Genomic DNA, 18,590 nt, shown 5'->3' with positions numbered 1-18,590 from the left:
CCATGTCCAGATAGGGATTGTAACCCAGGTCTCCTGAATTCTTAGTCCAATACTTGATCCACTATATCACTCTGGTTCTTGCAGATAAATTAGCATGTGCAATTTAATGCAAAGGAGTGTCTTCTTTCATCATTCTTTTGGTAATTCACCTCCTCCTGTTTCATGATGTAGAAACAGCCCCCCTAGTTTGTAAGCCTGAGAAAACAACATTTAATTTTGCTCACTAGACATTTCCTCTCATCTCACAATTTCTCAAAAGAAGTAATAGAAATGATTCCTGTGGATGCTGCTGAAATGAATGAAAATGAGAGAAATGGTTTTGAATGGTTAGTAATAATAGTACCCTAGAGACACTGGGATCAAAAGAAGGAAATGTAAAATATGGACTCGAGTCAAAAGTCTTGTCTGTGGAAACTTACTACAGTATTTGGAAATGCTGACAGGAAAACTGCAGCCACTGATTTCCAGTTACAACAGTCCATTGTTAAGAAATTGTGTTCTAAGACCATTTCTGAATTACTGGTTTCTTGTCTAAATAAGAAGCTTAGCACCCAGGGAGTTTAGGAAGCTTAACATCAATTATCTTCACATATGCTTCTTTATGAGTGGCAGCTAGTCTCCAAGTCTTACATGATGTCCTTTTTGAAAATGTAAAGTGGCAATGGGATTCTGGCCACTTTTTCCTCTGAAAAATGACTTTTTAATATGTATGTTATACTCTTCTGTATTGTATGTGTCATATAAACATGCTGTTTGATATTTAGAAATAAAAGTATTTTTTAAAACAGTTTTTGATTTGAAGTATAGGCTGAAATCCTGCTGCTTCACACAGGAAATTGCAAGAGCCTGCTAGAGTAGACCATTGAATCAATTGAACGTAAGAAGGAGTTGACTCCTTCCACAGTTGGCCTACTCTAGTTGCATTTTACTACTGGATTTCAACCAGTACCTGCTGAAGTGATTGAATTATTTTAAAAGTCTGTTTTCATTGTAGATAATATGCAACAAGATTTCAGTCACTAGCTCTTTCCTCATTGGTAACTTGTCCGTGGTAAAACTAGGGCCTGGTGCTCATCTGGAGTCAAGGTTTTAAGCCCTCATCTGAAGTTATGGATTATTCTTAGGAAAAGTTGCCTTCACTGACCCCATGGGTCTTTTTGTTCATGATTTCCCTCTCTCTTTAGGGAGGCCTATAAAACCCCAGAATAGAGTCACATTCAGACAGATAGCCCAAGCTCTCACACTGCATGAGGAACTAAGAAAACCCCCACACTGCATGATGGCTGTCCCTGAAAAAGGTGGAAAAGAGGGTGACAGCAGCAGTTCCTGTGTCCCCTTCTTCCTGACAAGGATTTTGTAACTAGAGCAACCCATCTACCCTAAAATGCATGGGGCATTTGTGCCACTAGCTTTCTGAGCTTCCCCAGATGTAGTAGAAGGACCCTGTGAGGTGTTCCTGAGAGGAAGGATATAGCTGGGCAGCACAGAATTTGAGGTCTTCCCTCCTTCGGTTGTTGTGGCTTTTTCGGGCTCTTTGGCTGTGTTCTGAAGGTTGTTCTTCCTAACGTTTCACCAGTTTCTGTGGCCAGCATCTTCACCAGATGCACACAGTGCTGTCCTCTGAAGATGCCAGCTACAGAGACTGGTGAAACGTTAGGAAGAACAACCTTCAGAACACAGCCAAAGAGCCCCAAAACCCCACAACAACCATTAGATCCCGGCCGTGAAAGCCTTCGCGAATACATCTTCCCTCCTTCCATTGTGGAGACAGTGGAAGCCCATAGTCTGTGTTGCCACCAGAGGCCAGGTGTGGAGGTTTGCGTGGAGTGTGGCAGCAATTCAGAGAGGTGGGCCCCTGCCCAGGAAGTGAGGGCAGGGGACTGGCAAATATGCTTTTTCCAGTGCCCTACTGCCTGAGGCACTGACCTCACTGTTACTAATGGCAGGATGCACTCAGGCACTATGATGGCATCTTGAGATGATCCAGTGGATTACCATTTCAGGCATGCACATTTTGTAGCATGCACATTTTTTTCTTTTCTTTGTTAAAAAATGGAAAAAAAGAGGTCCTTTTCCTTTATCCCTGGCAAAACAAGCGAGCAAGGGAATAATATGAGGGGGGATTTGCTTAAGCTCTAAAACTTTGTTGAAAGGAGGCACAGAGAAGGGTTTCTGCTAAACATGACCAGATTTAACAACACAAAATGAGCAGCTGTGGAGTCACACCACAAACCTTAAACCATGGAAGACTTGGCTAGGTCTCGCGGCTGAGGCCAGATTCCAGCCTGAGCCAGCACACCTGTTGGCAGGTTTTGAATGCCTAGGCTTTAGCCAGGAGAATATGACTATGCCAGTCTGGCTGGGTGAACAGCCAGGAACTCTGTGTCAGAGCAGATCTTGTTAATTAAAGTCAGGCAAAAGCATCCTTATGTGTGAGGGACCTACTACCCATGTTTTTAGTGCTGATTTACAAGGGGATAGGATGAATGGAACATTTAATCCCTCTGTTCTGTGTCTGACCAAATAGAAGTGTTTGCAAAGGCTTCTGGGGGCAGATGTTTCAAAAGAGCAGATGGTGCTGGTAGCACAATGAGATTCTGTAATATCACTGCCTCACTGTGACTCCCCCCCGTGGCAGGCATTTGGCGTCCAGCTAGTGATCTCTTATTGAATGGACAGATCTGATCTCTCTTCTTAATCTGATAGCTCTTGTGCTCTGGGCAGTCTCAACACACACACACACACACACACACACACACACACACACGCACGCACGCACGCACGCACGCACGCACGCACGCACGCACACACACACACACACGGCAGACCTTTTTTCATTTACTTTTATTCACATTAGTGAGGAGGGCCAAAAGCAAAGAAGACACAAAGTCTTCGAGAACCAGCCCTGGATGTATTGGGCAAAAGTACAGGATGTCCTCTGCTGAAACAGAATGTGGGGCGAATAAAATAGCTGGTCTTGTTTGATTTTGTCTGCTAAGCAGGGTTAGGCCTAGTTGCTACTTGAATGGGAGAGCTACTAAAAAAGTCCAAGGATCTCTTGGTATGGTTGGAAAGGGCTCTGTTTGAAACACTGGAAAGCCATTTCTGCCAGTCAGGTGTGATAGAAGTGGGCTACATGGATCAACAAAACTGGGCTATATGGACCAACAGTATAAATGTAAGTATACTTTATGATTCAGTACAAGGTAGCTGTCTATATTCCTTCAGAGGGTTCCAGCGAGTAGCCTAGTGGCATAATCACCACCACCACCACCACCACCACCACCACCATCATTGTGTGCTGTCAAAGTCATTTCTGATTTATAGCAACTCTTTTCAGGGAGGTTTAGAGTAGAAGTCTTCTGGAGGCGCTCTGGAACTGTATCTGGGTCACGCCTACAGAGGCACCCTGTTCTCCTAAGAAGCACAGCAAGGAATTACAAATGCAAGAGTAGGCAATACTTTTATTAGATCACTAAAAATCAATCAAGCAGCAAACTTTCGAGGATAAAACCCACTTCTTCAGACTTATGCACCAATATTTTATAGATAGTGAAGAAGGATTGTAAATAAGAGTCCTAAAAATTCATGGCAGATGTCTGTGCCAGATCCGCTTGAGGTGAGTTAAAATGATGAATGCAGAATGCCTTTGGGAGGCATGATCTCAAGTCCCACCTCTGGCTGCATGGCTGGAATTTTTCACTCAGTTCTTCTAACAAAGGTTTGCCAATTACTCTGCATCCCCCCCCAATTCCCCACACATTGCCTGCTATTGAAACAAAGGTTTTTTTTTGGCTATGGGGCTGGAGAAAGGCAACCCAGAACAAAGCAGAACAATCCCCATCAGAAGGTTGGGGTTAGATTTTGGTTGGCTAACCTGGTAGAAAAACCCAATTAAAACCAAATTAATAAATTTATCTCCTCAGCATCAGGAGATATTTTCTTCAGTTTGCAGTCCCATTTAGCTGATGTCTCTAGTCCACGTCATCCTACAGGTGGTGCTATGGGCGGCCACTGAGGGCATCTTACGTAGTCCAGAAAAAAAATAGGAGTAGGCCTATTCATAAAATATTGGTGCATAAGTCTGAAGAAGTGGATTTTATCCTTGAAAGCTTGCTGTTTGCTCCTTCCCCCCCCCCAGTGGTCTCATAAAAGTATTGGCTACTCTTGGATTTAGGCAATCTTAAGGACTAAACAGCCTTTTTCTAATCTTTTTAGCAAGGAATCAGACTCCCGACCTCTGGCTCCAGAGGTAGATATCTAAATGTATAACCAGTCTATCATACAGTCTTTCAAACACCTATGCCTGATTACTGTTGGTTGGATAAGATACGCTGGCCAGTATCACCTTTTGTTGAGAGCCAATGTGGTGCAGTAGATTGAGTGACTAGGACTCGGAAGATATGGGTTCAAATCCTAGCCATGGAAAGTCACTGGAGGGGATCTAGTAAAATCACTCCTTAAATATCTCACATAGGAAACCCTACTAGGATCATCATTATCAGCATTATCAGCATACACTCTTCCTATTCAATAATGATGCATGCAGAACTCAAACTGCTGAAACTGCTGCGGTGATGTGACAAAATGTCAGCTTTGTACCTGATTGTGTATGACCAGCACATTGTCATATTGCCACTATACCTTTTACTGTTCGCATTAAGCATAAATATTGGATAGGATACAGGATTCTGAACACGATACACAGGCCAATATGCCCTCTGCAACTACTCGTCTATGTTTCTCCTTCTGCAGGCCTGACAAAACGACAAGCACTCTGAACTGTGTGCTTCTACCATGTGTAAATCAAGCCCCATCAGGCTTCAGGGAGCATTGGCTTCTGGGCTGTCAATCTGAGTCGTGGGTAGTTCTGCTAGTGACCCTGTTCCATCCTGAGAACTCGAGCAAATGCTGGGATGTTAATGAAACTGCCTTTTGATATGCAAACACATGCACTCATTACATCTCTCCCTCACCCCACTTCCACTGAGCTGTTAATTAAGGAGTGTGTGGCAGGCGTAAAATGATCAGTGCCTGCAAAATAAACCAACAGCATCTGGATGGCAGACCCTCTCCATAGAAAGAGAGACACTAGCTGCCTTAGCTGGGGTCTGGCCAGCTCATAAATCAAAACCCAGCATGCCTGGCACAGTGGCAGGTTATTTCCATCTCTATATGGCTCTTACATAGGTAGGAGTGCCACTCTTGAGCAGTATAACTTAGCATACATTAGTAGAACAGTATGTACTTTTTTTCCATGTTATATTACACGTGGCATTTTTCAGAGCAACAGAATAAGGAAAGAGTAAAAAATAAACAAGCCAAAATCATTAACCCCAAAAGCATAGAATCACATATACATACATATAGTATATGGTGAAGATATATAATAGGGAATGGAAGAGAGAAATGACAGCTAAAGGGCTAGACATGTCAATGCTAATAGTGCAATCCAATGCATATCTATTTTGGATACTTATTGAGCTTGATGGATATGGAGTCTGGTATTGCGGCATAAATAAAGGTGTGGTTATGTTCATTTTTGTTATATGCCAGCAAGTTGGACATGACTTACAACAGTTTAGATAAGTGAGATATTTAAGGAGGAGTTTTGCCAGTTCTGTTCCCCCAATGAGTTTCCACAGCCAAGCAGGGCTTCAAAGCCAGGTCTTCTAAATCCTACTCTGTCACCCTATCCACTGCATCATGCTGTACATTTGTGATCTTGTTTCCCCATATTTTTTTTCTTCCCATTGCCATAGCACCTGTGGGAAGAGGGGCTTGGTATGGATCAACATTGTGACGTGCAGGAAGGAGTGGCATTTTCCCTTGGGCTGTGGTCCCAAGGAAAATGCCTTTTGGAAAAATCCCCCATGAGCTCCTTTCTCCCTTTGGCCAATAGCAGGGTGGTAGTGGGGTTTTTATCGGGACCATACTGGTTGGGTGGGTGAGGTGGGAGGACACCAACACCTCCTCACAGCAATTCTTGAACTTGATGGTGCTTTCCACAAGGGATGAAGCCTTAGGCTTGACTGAAAGCATCATCTGCTTTGAAAGCGCTCACATGAATCCATATCTTTTCATCTCTTCTGTCCGTAGAGGTCTCATACTTTTCTGCAACATCTGGATAGGGCCAGCCCAACCATTAGGTAAAGCGAGATGGACTTCTCAAGTGGCACATTTGGAGTGTTACCAAAGGGACACACATGTCTTTGTACTATCTGGGAGGGGGGAATTCCTTGTGGGTTCTGCTTTGTAAACTACAATAATTTGTGAACTGTGCATGTTGAGGTGGGCAGCAAAGTTGACTTGGGCCAGGATTTGAAATGCTGTTCTGCCTGCTGTTTCCCTGTACCCTGTTCGGAAATATGTGCTGTTCCACCTAGAATGCCTGCACTGTTCCATGCATTGCTGGAAGTGACATTGTTTTAGAAGTACATGTCAATCGTTTTGTGCATTTGTGTTCATATATACAAACACATGTAATGTGCAAAGGGGTAAAGAATTAGCTCCTCTGCCATGTGAGGGATGGGCAGAGTCGTCCACTTGGCTCACAGGTATTATAAGCAAAGTGAAGAAAGCAAAAGGATAAATCCTCTTAATGCTGACCTTTGTATCCTGTCCTGGTGGTTCAAGAAAAATTTGACGGCTCTTTTGTTTTTATGGGAAAAACAGCAGAGGGCAGGGCGCCCTTGATAGGAAGCCCCCACGCCAACCCTTTGAGATTTTCTGCTGCAGAACTTGGTTTCAGCCTGAGGTAAGGGTGAATGGGCTGAAGCAGGAGAAGAGCAACGTCTCAGCCTTGACAGTCCCTTAGGGTCTGAAAGGGAGAAGCTGAGGAAGAAAGGGAAGGAATCTGATTTCTTGCCCAGCTCTGTTTTATCGCAGTCTTATCTCTCTTTTCCATTCACCTTAGCCTTTCTTCTCTACATTCCTGAAGCCCCGATTAACACACACACACACACACACACACACACACACACACACACACACACGCACACACGCACACACGTGCACACACGCACGTGCACACGTGCACGCGCGCATGCGCACACACACACACACACACACACACTCCTCCTTGCTTTCTGCCATGCCTCTTCATCCCCATCCTCTGTGAACCCATGGGTGGCAAGGGTGAACCTGGATCATGTCCATTGTGTAACCTCTTCCATCTCTACTTATTCTTCTGAGGACTGAAGAGCACATGGATTCTTTATGTCTCACCAGCAGTCTTTTGTTTCTTGGGCTTCCCGGTGCTGTTGCAGAGAACCTACCCATGTGCCACATATATGCACCAGTTAACTTTACACTTCACAGGCCAGGTGAGCAGATACTTCATAGCCAGGTGCTTTCCTCTCTAGGCTTTAGATAAGTCTGGCATGCCTCTTCATGGCAGACTGGTTTTGTATTGGTTGAGATATCTGCTTTATAAAACACATTTATACATTACTACTCTGACACAAAAACAAAACTTTATTCAGTAACACCCACTCTGAGATGTATCCCCTTGCCCAAGACCCAGAGAAGAATAACTAATCTGTGAGGCTTCAGCTTCCACCTTGAGATCTAGTAACTCTACAATTTGTTCTTTTCTTAGCAAACAAGAAGCTATAGCTTGAGGTCCAGTGGGACTGTAGCCAGAAGCATGGACACATTTCAAGATTGGTTGCTTACAGAGGCCCTAAATTAGAGTCACCAGGTCTAAGGGTATCAGAGTAAGCTTACTGGTGAGAGGATTCTGGAAGTTGTAGACTAAATGTACCTTCTCCAATCTCTGAACACAGGGATAGAGATCTCTTTTACTTACATACTTGTAACCAGATATTTGATTGCACTGAATGCATAACAACAACAACAACAACAACAACAACAACAACAACAACAACAACAACAACAACAACAACAACAACCCAGGCAGAGTCTGCTTTCCTTTGTAAAAGTGGAACATCTGTACATGTGTGGATGCTTGTGTGTGTATGTCATATTTTCTAGCAAGATTCACTATTACAGTACTAAAAATGATCTCTGCAGTAAAGTTTGCAACTGCAGTACCATTGACTGCACCAGCCCCTTGCCTCTCTCTCTTTGATTCACAATGCCAGATGGTGCCCATGCTGGCTGGGAGACTTTGAGAGTTGTAGTTAAGAAGAAACTTTTCCAAGCCTTGAGAAGAACTAAACAGTTAGGTGGAATAAGAATAATATGCAAGAGTTCTTACTGAAGAATCTGGGTCAGTTTTGCACATCCTTTCCTCTACCTCAGCTCCTGATAACAGTTCCTTAGGGGCCCATGAAAATCAGGATCTTCTTCTGCTGCAGCCTCAAATACTTCCTCCTCTTTTTGTGTGTTAGCTGGAACATTCTTCTTATATATCAGGCTTAGGGAGTTCTTTGGAGTTAGAGCTCAGAAGAGTTACTTTTCTGGATTATAACTCTCAGAATCCCTGAGAAAACTCTGAACTAATCTTTCCAGGCTCTGTCAGTTCTGTAATAGCTTAAGTTCTTGTTAAGAATAGTGCTGTGGTGACCCCATCCTTTGGAAATGGAAGGATTCCTCCACCACCACCCCGCCCTGTTCCAGAGGAGGGAGCTTGCTGCTACAGCTGCTGGCTCTTTGAGTGCTGGCTAAAGTTTCACTGAGTCTCCAGGAGGAGAGAGAAACCATAGGCTGAGACTCTTGCTGGAGGGGAATGCTAAATTTCTCTGTGTAAGGTGGCTTTAACATCTGGAGACATCTTTACTCATTCTCAGTTGGCACCAGGTTTCATTGGCTCATCATGAAGATCTTTGTCACTGGATTATTATAGAAGTCATAGAATAGTGAAGTTGGAAGGGGTTTATGAGGCCATCAAGTCCAACCCCCTGCTGCTCAATGCAGGAATACAAATCAAAGGATATCTGCCAGGTGGTTGTCTAAGTTTCTCTTGAATGCCTCCGGAGTTGGAGCACTCGCAACCTCTCTAGGTCATTAGTTCCATTGTTGCACTGCTCTAACAGTTAGGAAGTTTTTTTCCTGATATTCATTTGAAATCTGGCTTCCTGGAACTTGAGTCCATTGATGTGTGTCTTGCACTCTGGGATGATCGAGAACAGATCCTCCCCCTCCTCCATATGACAAATATTTGAAAAGTGTTATCATATCATCCTTCAATCTTCTTTTCTCAAGGCTAAACATGCCCAATTCTTTCAGTCTTTCCTCACAGGGCTTGATTTCGAGCCCCTTGATAATCCTTGTTGCCCTCCTCTGAACTTGTTCCAATTTGTTAGCAACTTTCTTGAAGTGTGGTGTCCAGAACTGGACACAATACTCAAGGCGAGGCCTAACCAGTGCTGAATAGAGGGGAACTACCACCTCGCGGGATTTGGAAACTATACTTTTATTAATGCAGCCCAGTTCCAAATGGTACACTGGGCTGAAGTGCATGTACTCCCACTTTTTCCCTTGCTCCTGACTTTTTGCTGTGTTATCTTGGGACCTATCATACCACTTGGTGCATAGCAGGTAGTGAAGTACCAGAATCCTAACTCATTAGCTTTTTTGTTGCACATCACCGGGGACAATATTCCCCCTTGCCAAGCCTTACCTCTCCTGTTTTTGTGGCATCGAAAAGGTTTGCCCTGTAACTTAACAAGGATCCACCCCTGGGCTCTATTCTTGGGCTTGGAATCTCAAGGATTTGGGAGCTGTTGACCTGCTTTTGCTTCAAAACCAAGGCACTGCTCCTGGGTATTGAAAAGTCTGAACTGAAGGATCCTGTCCTGGTGATGACACAAGTTCCAACTTGTAGAAATTCATACTGGCCTGCAGTCCATTAATTTACTATACATGACATAGCCAAGGAGACTATATGAAAGTGGTACAGCCCTGTTTTGATATCATAGTGTGAAGACTGGGTGTATACGCTGTAGTTGCACAGGTGTGGAACAGTGTATTGTGTGTGTGAGGACAGTGGGGGAAGTTATTGCCTTGCCAATTAAATATAGTTGAGTGAGTTGGCAATAGGAGCATATGTTGGGCTGACCTTTCCTTAACATTGTATGGCAAGCAGCCTAGAGCAGGAGACCCTTTTGTCTATGAGAAAGGAGAGGCAGAGGGTTGTTTGTTTACCCTCCTTGAGGCTTTGAAAGCAGACTTTGCACTTGTCTCTCTCTCCTGTCGGGAAACATGGATGATTGCAAGAACAAGAACCGCCCACTCACTCCTTGCATGAAGCTAGTTAGAAATGACACAAACAGCAGGTGCCCTGAAGATAGCAGCAGGCAAAATTGCTTCCCTCTCCACATTCCTTGGAAAGCACCAAAGACATTTCTGAGTTGTAATTCTCTATTTGTGTGGGAAAGGGAGCCTTAGCTGGCTGGAAGCAGTACAATTTCATGATCAAATGTTCTTACACAGAGATATAAGTTTTTCTTATGGGTCCGATCTATTAAACTGATTTTTTTGGGTGTGCTTGGGATAGTAAATAAAATTAATGCTAATCAATTTTGATTGCTTATTTAAGTATTTATTTAAAATATTTTTATTCTGCCTTTCCCTTTAAAAAGGACCCAAAATGGCGTCTATAGTTAAAAGACAATATTCAAAAGCTAAAAACTGTACGCATACAAATATTAAAAAGAATCAGACAGATACCACACTGACAATGGTAAGCAACACCAATACCATTTTAACACACAGTTTATGCATTATCCAATGTGTTGTCTATGAAAAACATTATATAAAAAAAATATAAAACAAGAATGAGGAGAAAATCTGGAAATGGGATTTGGAGGAATGCAGCAATACTGAGACAGAGATCTATTCATATTCCTTGTGTGTGTGTGTGTGCAAGACATGTCAATGTGTGTGCAAGACGTCAATGTGTTATATTTGTATTTTACTTCATTGTGAGTTTATAGGAGGGAAATGCCCCCTCCTTCCTCGACTATGAAAGCAGTGCATGGATTTTACTCACGTGACCTCTGTTTTAGATGTTACAGCTTCTGTTCAGTTGGGATAATATAACCTGCTCAATCATCAAAAATTAATAACTTTCAGAATGTGTTAACTACTTAAAAGAAATTCCTGCTCAAAGCCATATGTTTGTAAAGTATTTATAGCCTCTCGAGCTCTGATTTGGGCACACCTCTAGCGAAAGATCAGAGGTCCAGAGTAGCCACTCCCATGTGGTCAGGCCATTTAACTTGCCACACCAAAAGCATCATCATGAATCAAGCTACAAATACAGAATATTGGAATGGATCGTTGCTACAGAGGGCTCACGGGATTGTACTTTATATGTATATGCTGATGTAGCTCAAGAGTTTCCCCCCAAGCAATCAGCAACCTGCAGAGCAGCTTGAATATGTGTTAAGTGCATATCCTGTGGCTTGCTTATGAATACATGTAATAATCATATGTTGTCAAGTCAGTTCAGACCTATGGCGAGAATACTTAGAAGTGGTTTACCATTCCCTTCTTGGGGTGCCCTGCAACTGTTCAGTTTACTCAAGACCACACTAGCCGGCTCTACTTGCAGGAGGAGGAGTGCAGAATCAAACTCCCAACATCCGGCTCCCTAGCCAGATATCTATCCTGCCAGCTTGAATACTTATCCCAACCTGAAGCACATACACTCTCTCTGTGGCTTTAACTAGTCAGTTTTTTGAGATGCAAATTGAGGGTCATTAAAAATGTGAGTTCAGCTGCCAAACAATTTTTTGATTCACTGTTTTAGACAACTGGCATTAGGAACAGACGCTATCCTATCACTGTACAAGATAACAGTATATGTAAAGAGCAAGCAATGTGGGTGGTACCTTTATTTAGACCACTTAAAAGCCACAAACATAAGCTAGCTTTTGATCCTCAACATTTATCATAAATATAAGAATTTGCTCAGTCCTCATGGATCATCCTTTGTGTGTTCAGTGCCATCAAGTTGGAACTGACTTATATGATAGCTACTAATAGAGCTTTCACGGTAAGTGAAGTATTTAAGGAGTGGCTTTACCAGTTCCATTCTCCCAATGAATTTCCATGGCCAAGTGGGGATTTGAACCCTGTTCTCCAGAGTCCTAGTCTGACACTCTGTCCACTACACCACACTGTGAAATCTCATGGCTCATCACAATAAATTGTTAAACCATGATACTCCCTCTCCGACCATTACAGTATCTCTGAAATGAGCTCTGCATGTGCTCTAGAACTCCAAAACTCTACTTAAAAAACAAACAAATCAGGAAACATATCATGTCAGATTGATTTCATTGTAATTGAAATTCAGTCTATAATTGTTGCTTCATAAACTCCTTGCTGTAGCTTGACATTTTGCTGCTGACATTTGGTGATTTTCTTACCAATCGTTCTACACGTGAAACACCATGCAGTTGCAAATCTACCATGTACGTTCTTAGAATTTCCCCAGGACTTTTTGTAAGTTCCATGTTTGAGCATTTTTGACAAATAATAGAACACAACACAAATCCAAAGAGCAGAGCTGAAAGGAAGACTAATTGGCAATAAGGCTCAGAACCTCCAAGTAGCTGGACAGCCATGGTCATTTTAGGGGGTTCATCCTGACACAACAGGTAAATAATCTCTCTCTCTCTTTCTCTCTCTCTCAACAAGGGAAATACTAATAAAGAAGACCCACCCACTCCCAGTAGGAAGAGCCAACCCCTCCTAGATATGTAACAGTGATGAAGAAGAAACACCAACATGGACACTAGCTGCATAGGATGATGATCTCAACTTCCACACCAATTCTGCATGTCAGCGTGTGTTTTTATAGGCATGTTGAAGCATCTGGCTCCAAACAAGGTATACAGCTTTACTTACTTTATTACTGTGAATATTTCAGTTCTGCCAGAAGAAGCATGGTAAGACTGGATGAGCATTATTGATCATTAATGACTCACTCTATTCTTCTAGCCTAGTCATCTTGATCCTTGCTGTGGAAGCATATCAAACAGCTTTCTGTAATATGAATCACCACTGCTTTTGGTTTTACTCTAATTTCACAATAATATATTCAGGATCTGCAGCACTTTTCTCAATAGATGCATTGATTCCCTGTGGTTGAATCTTTCCAGCTGGTGGCCCATGATAGAGTTACAACTGTTCTGTACAGCACTGTCCAAGTCATGTGCCCCCCACCTTATTGTCATCATCATCATCATACTAATAAAGTAGTACAATGAAGTATTTCTCATTGTACAGCTGAAAAGCAAGCATCTACATTTGAAATACTGTACTGCATTTTCCATTTTTCCAATGCTTTTCTTAGCTCCTTTTAAGCTTTTCAAAACAACATACAATTTAATACATACTATAACAATATAGCATGTCTATTAAATCATAAATCTTTTTGACAATTTTAAGTTTGAAGCAGTTAATAAATGCCAAATTCAATACTTAAAACTGCCAAGAAAATCAGCATGCATAATGAAAGGCCACAGAAAGCCAAAGACAGTCAATGTCAAAGAAAATAGATACAGTTTTAAAACCAGCTTAAAAATAATAGTAGTTGCAGCCAGCTTTATATGTATTAAAGGAGTAATTCCATTGGGCAGAACAGAGATGGACATGGGATGCTGGAAGCCGAAAAGAATAAATGTTTCTATTTCTGGGGCAGAGGCCACTCCTGAGAAGGTCGTACATCTCTGATGCCTACCAGCTTTCCAGATTGTAATGGTGGACCAGAACATTAGGCCTCCGACAGTGATCTTAACATATGGTAGGTCCATAAAAGGAGTCATTGGTCCTTCACACATCATGTATCCTAGTTTTCTGAGCAGTGAGGAGTCAGGGTGCAACACATATCTGTCATCCTCCTCCAAGTCATTCACCACTCTCACCAGAATCCTCCAAATTCTGATGGGCTTTCTGTTTCTGCTTGTTTGGGGACACAGGACGTTTAAGCACTAGGTGAGCTTCCAGAACACAAAAGCATCTTCTGACTGTATAGGAACACTTGAATGCTAAAGCCTAGCATTGCCCTGCACAGTAAGTATGCAAGGCAGGCCCTACCGGCTCCTTCTATCTGCTACCCAGAACTGAAGGCATTATCTTCTGTTCCTCCTACAGGGCCTGCTACCACTGTGGGCTTGTCTTTTAGAGAGGGGATGTACGACAAAGGAAATGATAGACTACCTGCCCAACGTTCTTTCTATTGGTAGTGTTACAACCTGTAATTCTTCATGGCTTTCAAGGAGCATTTGCTTCCCAGCCCCAGATAGCTTTCCAGCCAGGTGAATCTCTCCCCCCCTCCCCCGATAAGCAGTTGGAGCCACTGCTGTGGTTATCCTCCTCTCATATCTTTCCAGTCACAATTACAGCTTGATCCCCAGGTGTATTTATTTGAAATAAGGCCCAGTGCTTTTATTAGTCTTTAATAAGTATTCACAGGAGATTATCATTTTATTGGCACAGGAAAGCCTGCTGTATGTGAGCAGGATAAGTGCCAGAACTTGGGAAAGACACTCCCCAGTTTTTGTTGGGCGAGGTGGGGTGTGAAGGCTGGGAAAGTAATTTCTTAGAGTCTGCCATAGAAGTACAAGTTCTTATGAGAGAGACTGTTTATGGTGAGCAACTGCTAAGAGACAATTGCAAAACATAATCATTCATCCATGTACACTTCTGAAAGGGTTTGCAGATTTCCCTCCTATTACTAACATCTCAGAGTCAGGAATTCTCATTGAGCACAAATGGGGGACAGGACGTGGAAGAGAGGCACTGCAAAGCTGAAGTCCCAGTGTTAGAAAATGGAATGTGGTCATTAGAAATTCAGTGCCAAGGTGTATTTTTTATATCTTCAGCTTTATCTGACATTTCTTGTAGTTCCTTCCTGCCTTAACAAGGAGTTCAGGAAGCTGAGCTTTGTGAGTGGCCAAACCTAAGAACCAGGACTGTATAATAGCTTGGGACAAAGCCACATTACTAAGGACGCAACAAGAAAGGATTTTGTCTGATTTCATTTTAAAGGGTTGCTTTGCCTGGAGCAATCTCCCTTACAGCGACCCTTCTGCCTGTCCAGAAATTGCTTCAGCCTGGCATCAAAGAAAAGAAGCCCTTTCTTTGGACAAAAATGGTCCAGCTTAGGCACTGATCAGAGTCAGGCTTGGTTGCTCTTGCCCAGTCTTTGATGAGATAAATGTGGCCCCCTTTGGATAGAGGCTATACAGTCTCTCTCTCTCTCTCTCTCTCTCTCTCTCTCTCTCTCTCTCTCTCTCTCTCTCTCTCTGTGTGTGTGTGTGTGTACAGATTTTTGCTTCATCCTCTTCCTGTGCCTTGTGCCATTGCCAGATAAAAACCTAGACAGTTGGTTGGCATCTCCAAGAAATGTATTAACAACAGCATCCACATGAGTTACTTTTTTGGACTCTTTCAGAATACCCCTAGTCAACCTGGCCAGTGCTGTAGACTATAAATCATAGATTTCCCCAGTCAACATTGCCATATATGGTTATGGAGAGGGGGATGCAGATGGTATAGTGATGTAACAGGAGAAGGAAGAAAGTTCTAATTGCCTCACCCCCAAAATCAATAGCTGTCACCATCTGACTCCTTTTGTAAAGCCACACTCTATTAGTGCCTCTACTAAGGACCTGTGGAGAGACCAAACAACTGCTAGATTTCATAGCAGAACATCCCTTTTAATTCTAATCACCTCAGTCCATGCTTTTCACAATATCGATTTTCCAGACAGAACTAAATCAACCTTCTAATTTGCTAATTCCAATTAGGACGTTGCTCCAGTTTTGTCCGAAAAACTGTTCCTGCATTTCATCTTAGAAACTGTTATAAACTATAATCCAGGCAACCTGGTTTTAATGTAATATGATTTAAAGCCTGTTTAGGTTTTTATTTGTCGTTTTAACTTGTAAATTTTAAATTTTAGGCATTGGAATTGATGGCCAAGGAGAGGACGGGGATGCAGAGGTTTCTAAAAAAATTCTAAAGGAGTTTATTGTGTCAAATATTTTGGGAACCTCTTCTGTCAAAGGATGTGAGAGATCTGAGGCTACCGCACAGAGTAGTTTGAAGATTTACATTAAGGGTTTGAGCCTTTTACTAATTTCACCAGTTGGAAATTGTGACCTGCATTCTCCAAGTTAACCTTTATTTAAAATATGTTCCATCCCACATTGCTATAGTCAAGATGGTCATCACAGTCTGTTTTATCCCTAGACTGTGAACTACTGAGGAAAATATATAGTATTTTGATAATTTCATACCTGAATTTGTTGATTGAAAAGCAGGGAAAAATAGGTAACTTTTAAAATATCCTAAATTCTGTTTGTCATTTTGTATAAATGTTTTCTTTTAATTGTACAAAAACACAATTCCTATATATAGCTCCTTTTCTTAAAAAAAGTATTATATGCACACCTACCTTCCCCACACCTCACCCCCAGCGTTCAGAAAAAAATCATGACAGAAGGAGGGACTGGGAGGGGCCTCAAGTGAACATTTCTGCCCTGGACCCTCAATGCCTTAAAAAAGAGGCCTAGCTCCATTATAATCTTGTAATTTGTAGCTCCAAGCATTAGAAATCACTCCAGTAGCTAGGAATAGTACTTTTGGATTAGCAATCTAGTTTTCAGAGTCTTAACTTTGTGAGAAATTCATGAATCTGAAAGAGAGGTTAATGGAATTTACACATTTCTGAATTAATCTGCTTTTTCTGCCTTTTTTTGGAGGTATTGTTTCCTTTATTGTTGCCTGGAACAATGCATTAACTTCACCCAGTACTCGCATACTTGTGCTGGTGGACTGCAGCTAAAGAGACTTGTCTGTCCAGTTCCCCATAGTCTCCATCTCATCTGCAATGTTTCCTGCTGATGAATTGATGAGGATGATGAAGGTGGCGATGTGATTATCGTGGACTTTAAAGTACTATTAATGCCTGCATAGATCTGTGGATAATTCATTTTTCCTTCTCATGCACTGTTGTTGCCCACTATTGACTAGTTGGCTGTCTCTTGTCTTACCTCTTTTTGGACTAGTTTTGTGTATTCCGCAGGGCTTAACTGGGACTAGTGGCAGAAACCTGAATGGGAAATCCAAAATGGAAGAACCTGAAAGATTAGGGTATTTTCAGGTTCCCCAAAGGGATCTGTACCTGAAACAACCCCCCCCCAAAAGAGTCCCCTCAAAATGAAAGCCATACAAAAGTTTTTCCCCTTCACATCTCTACCAGTATCAGTACTTCTTTAATACTAGAGTTTTCTGGAACAGAAGTATCTTACCAAACTAAAAAAAATGCAGGATTCTGTAGGATGAAGTCATGAAAGTTAAAGTGGGGGCCTACCTTCTAAGGTGATACCAAAAGAAATAAAGAGAAAGAGCCAGAGAAGATACATCTACTTGTTCCAAAGGATTACAAAGTGAACACAGAGGGTTTCGCTTCCTGGCTGGTCATAATTATTTTAAAACTCACCGAGAACAATGGTTTTTGGGTGACATACAAGGAAGCCAGGACAGCAGTGTGGTTCTGAAAGCTGAGGGCCAAGGAAAAAATCTTTCCCATGTCCAGTAAAACAAAAACAACGCAAAGACATAATGGCTGAGCTCTATAGTTCATTCTTGCATTGTGCCTATATTGGAAGCTTTCCTCTTGTCAATTTATCTGATGTGCTTAGAAACAAAAAAAAAAAATATATCCTGGCTTTTGGCAATTAAGGATTTGGGGTCTTCAGGATCTTCCTGACCCCCTGCCTCATCTGTCAGAGTACTTTGCAAAATGCTACTCCTGTCCTCTGAAGATGCTGGCCACAGAGACTGGCGAAACATTAGGAAGAACAACCTTCAGAACACGACCAAAGAGCCCGAAAAACCCACAACAACCATTAGATCCCGGCCATGAAAGCCTTCACGAATACATTACTTTTCAAAATGTTCTGAATGCTGTGAATTATCAACTATTCACAGGACTAATACAAGATGGAAATGAACATAATATTAATATGAATTGATCTAACCCATATCGTTGAACTGAAAATGAGTATTTCATGTGTGCAATTCTTAAAATTTACTTGGGGAAGAATGTAGAACATGCCTGGCCCTGCTTAAATATACCTCCTTTGTCATTTAACACATTATTTCAATTGTTTGTTTGAACTGAGTCCAATGAAAGAATGGGAAATGGGTATTTTGCTCAGTAGCAGAAGGGAAGGAAATGCATGCAGAAACATGAAAAGTAATTTAGAGTATGAAAATAGGTCAAGAAAGTGACAGTCAACACACTGGTCTTGATGGGCAGACTTTCTTCCTTTGAGTCCTAATAACAATCATGCACCTAACTATCTGTTTCCATCATGGGCACCAACCCACATTTTGTTTCTACATATGACAGAAGTAACCGCATTACAAAGTGTGATTTACACTGCAGATAGCTAAATTTAAGTAAAAATGCTGGCTTAGAGATTCTTAATATGTTTTAGAATTGTTTTATAACTTGATTTTTAAAATCTTAATATATAACTGTTTTTTAAATATTGGATTTATATAATGTTTTTAAGTCTGTTGTGAGCTGCCTTAGGTCCCCTATGGGGAGAAAGGCCACAGATAGATAGATAGATAGATAGATAGATAGATAGATAGAT

The 18,590-nt window shown here is 41.8% G+C and overlaps 1 long non-coding RNA gene across 3 annotated transcripts in view; it reads left to right on the top strand.

The window, feature by feature from the left end:
* Positions 1-18,590, top strand: part of LOC110082527 (uncharacterized) — a 67,167-nt gene that overhangs the window by 8,332 nt on the left and 40,245 nt on the right. For all 3 annotated transcript variants that reach the window (XR_012082510.2, XR_012082509.2, XR_013543162.1), the window contains one exon: positions 12,613-12,804. This is a non-coding gene — a long non-coding RNA (uncharacterized LOC110082527). The remainder of the gene's footprint in view (positions 1-12,612; positions 12,805-18,590) is intronic.

The sequence above is a fragment of the Pogona vitticeps genome, chromosome 1, assembly GCF_051106095.1.
Source record: "Pogona vitticeps strain Pit_001003342236 chromosome 1, PviZW2.1, whole genome shotgun sequence".
Taxonomy (NCBI): Eukaryota; Metazoa; Chordata; class Lepidosauria; order Squamata; family Agamidae; genus Pogona; species Pogona vitticeps.
Note: the sequence above shows the minus strand (reverse complement) of the source record. Positions and strands in the feature narration are given on the sequence as shown.